Source organism: Halyomorpha halys, unplaced genomic scaffold, assembly GCF_000696795.3.
Source record: "Halyomorpha halys isolate HHAL.00 unplaced genomic scaffold, Hhal_1.1 Scaffold210.1, whole genome shotgun sequence".
NCBI classification, from domain to species: Eukaryota; Metazoa; Arthropoda; class Insecta; order Hemiptera; family Pentatomidae; genus Halyomorpha; species Halyomorpha halys.
This window is the reverse complement of record NW_027113191.1, coordinates 442,301-446,016: the sequence shown is the minus strand read 5'-3', so window position 1 is coordinate 446,016 and position 3,716 is coordinate 442,301. Positions and strand designations below refer to the sequence as shown.

General features: G+C 31.0%; 1 protein-coding gene and 1 long non-coding RNA gene across 7 annotated transcripts in view; one reads left to right on the top strand and one right to left on the bottom strand.

The window, feature by feature from the left end:
- The window catches only part of LOC106679600 (uncharacterized), a 43,290-nt gene extending 39,638 nt beyond the window's left edge, over positions 1-3,652 (bottom strand). For all 3 annotated transcript variants that reach the window (XR_010844348.1, XR_010844347.1, XR_001343004.2), the window contains exon 1: positions 2,852-3,652. This is a non-coding gene — a long non-coding RNA (uncharacterized lncRNA). The remainder of the gene's footprint in view (positions 1-2,851) is intronic.
- LOC106679597 (uncharacterized) overlaps positions 1-3,716 on the top strand; it is a 41,851-nt gene that overhangs the window by 18,672 nt on the left and 19,463 nt on the right. The gene's annotated exons all lie outside the window — the stretch shown is intronic.

Here is a 3,716-nt window from a genome sequence, read left to right as displayed (position 1 = left end):
ATAGGATATAGTATTGCTAACCTTGCATAGGGTTGAGTTAGTTTGATGTTGATATGGTAATTCTAGGTATGGCAGCAATAGAGGTGAATTCCCAGGTATCTTACTGTTTCACTGGCAGGATTCCATTGCACATTTTTACCTTTGAGGATTAGTTCCGGTGGGTCTGGTGGGTATCTGAGAGTAAAAACTTTTTAAAAGTACATTTTTCTATGTTCAGACTAATCATCCATTAAGTGAGTGAAGTATTGTTCTAAACCATTAAGGTGACTATGAAAAGTATTTCTAGCCATTATTATATCATCATGTTGAGAGAACACTGCTGTATATTCAGGGATTAGCTATGGAGGTATGTGTGGACTGAATGATGTCGTAAAGATAAAAATTGAACAGAATGCAAGAAAGGACCGAACCCTGTGGAGTACTGCATGAATTTGCCTGAGAGTAGAATTTCTGTTATTTATTCTAACAGAAAATGTTCTGCCATTGAGGAACGAGCTCAGAATATTTTAAGTATTTCTGAGTATCTGCTTTCTTCAATTTGTATAAGAGACCTCAGTCCTACACAACATTTGAACATAATAAAATCCTAATAATACTTCTTTTCACTTTTTTCTGCATTTCAGAAGCCGACTTTCTTGTCATATCTTTTATTCTTGTTTCTTTAAATTCTCACATTTTTTTTTTTAATTATTTTTAATTCACTATCCTTCCTGTTTCATTTATACTCATGTATCTTATCTTTTAATTTATATTCATGTGTTACCTTCTTAAGTGTACTTATATTAATTACTTTATTATTAATTTTCTATTATATTTTATACTTTTCTGTATCCCCACTCATTTGGTATATTTTGTTTCTTAATCACTTACACACATTCTATCCCAATATTTTATACTTTACTTTTCCTTTGTTTTTCTATCTTTTTTTTTTTTTTTATTAATATTTCTTCTCCCTCTATTATGTATATTACCATTTATTGTTCACCTAATTTAAATACTGTTTTACTATGTTTACTTTACAAATTATTTTAGTTATTGTGGCATAACTGCCATCCCCACTCCTCCCAATACAAACCATCACTTTGTCTTTGACTGTCGTCAAAACATGCAGGTACGCATTCTGTCTCATCATTTGATTTGTATTTTTTTTTTCTTTTTTCATCTCTTTATTTGTACTTCTTGTAGTTCTTTTTTCCTTTTTGTAACTATAGTGTTTGTATTTTTTTAGCCCTGACGAAGCCCTGCAACGTGGGGCGAAACGTTGGCTCAATAAAATAGTATAATTATTTACTATTTGAGTTTTTTTTTTTACCGCACCCGAACCATATTCCATTCATCTATACACACGGTCAATCAATAATCTTCCAGTTAAAAATTGATGTTATAAAATGACAGCTTTCCTGGGTAACATTTTAATTGCTATGACTGGAATCAAATCATGTCCAGGACTTTTACTTATTTTGAGCTTTTTAATCAGTTCTTGGATTTTAGCTGGGGTTGTGAATTTAGGTGGAAGCTGAACTGATGTGAGAGGGAGATTTAAATACTAAAATAGGACTTCTTTCTATATTGGAGAATATTTTCTCAAAGGAATTAGTGCACACTTCAGCTTTTTCAGTGTCGCTGGTGATGAATTCGTCATTTTCTACAAGACTTAAAATTTTTTCACGTTTATCCAATAGACAACGTGTAGCCTTTCATAATTACTTGTCCTTTGGCTACATCTTCCACATATCCCTGATATTTAGAATATACCCATTCATCCAGATCCTTTTTAGTTTCTTGTTTGAGGTTGTTCCATTTATTTTTATGAACTGGGTTTCTAGTGTGCATCCTCTGTCTCCTTGCATGATTTTTAGTAGTATTGATTTTGGGTAGCTGCCAGAGATTGTTTTTCTCCTTTTTTGAAAATGTCGTACAGTTGCCTCATGTAAACTGTTTGAGACCAACTCATTTAGCGTCATTATACTTTTATCGATTTCTCGAGCGGAAGGAAAAAAATTTTTGTACCCTCTAAAAGGGTTATTAAAAAAATAAGTAAGATAAATTATTTTGATCTTGCCAAATTTCAAATTTGAGTTTTCAATAACTAAAATACATATACATTTTGAGGTCCCCTAAATTGAAAAACCGCCTTTTGTAAATGGACTGTGTGTCTCTGTATGTAGTCAGCCTAGTTCAAAAATGATAAGTCTTATGAAACTGAAATTGTATATTTAAGGTGGGTTTATAGTCTGGGACATGACAGCAACTTTTTGATAAAATTGACTGACCAGAAATGCCACTAAACTTATTTTTCCGATTTTGTCGAAAAACGGCTCTAACGGATTTTTATTAACCTCAGTATGTCAATGTACAATTAAGTGTTCTTTAATAGCAGATAGTTCTTATACTCAATAAAATAGTAAATAAATGTAAACTATGAAAATATTTGATAATTAATTTAAGGAGTCCTAATTACATTCAAAACAATTTGAAATAGTATACGTATCGATAATACTAAATAAGGATAAGAAACCAACTCCACTCTGTTCAGTATCTCTCAAAAGTAAATAAAAAGGCTAAAGATATTTTTAATCTAAAAAATTTATTTTCTGCACTATTAATATGGTAGAAGTTAAAGATAGGAACACTGATATTCCAATGTATACAAACTGTCAGGGATAGGGTCACAGAAAAAATTATTGTCATTTAGAGTCAAGGTCTTTTAACTTTAAGGGAAAACACTATTACTCATAATGCCCGATAAAATTTATGGATAAGTCATTTGGTGCAAATTATGAACTGGCTTATGAGGCTAATTATAAGGGATTTAAACATTATCAAACTATAAAAAATAAAATAAACTCACCTTCTGAGCCAAATATTCGTAAATCTGAGAATGATACCAACAGACCCGCTAGAATAACTTCAAAATCTTCATATGCTGATGTTATTCGACCAGTATCAAAACAACTGGAACGAAAAACTCGGGCTACAGTTAACCAAGGCAACAAATTGTATTAACAAAAAATTTTTTCCGTTTTAATTTCTCATCAACTAGAATTTTGTTCGTTTCCCAGTCAATTACTCCATTAATGAGAGATTTTCTCATTGTTTCATTGTTTATCTCAATTGAGAAATTGTTGTGAACACTTGAGAAGAGAAAGGAAAACTAAAATTTTTTGTTAATACAATATCCAGAATATCAGATTTGCAGCTTTGTCTGTAAAAAAGTAGGTTCATTTGGTGCATGTATTTGAATATTCTGCCTTGAACAAATATCAAGTAAAGTGTTTCCAATAGGATTGGATTGGCGGCATCCTCATTCAATGTTCTTACTAATTATGTCGAGTATAACTAATGTATGTTTCCCTGGTGGTAAAAGTTTTAAAATTTCATCTTGAAGTATTTTTTTAATTGGAGGTTTATAAACTGCTGTGACGATGGTAGAAAGAGACGAGTGTTAACAAACTGAGACAACCTCTATGTTAAATATGTTGGAAATAATATTTTCAGTGAAGCTAATATCTTTAATTATTAATGCCAAACCACTGGAAGGAGTCGAACAATCTCTGTCATTACATAAGATTTTGTAACCTAGGATTTTCAATTCGATGTTTTGGGATAAATGTGTCTATCCCTGTCCATTCTATGAATATGTCCATAAAACTGTAGTCTTCGTTTCTTCATAATATCTGTCATAATTATTGTGTATATATATATATATATATATA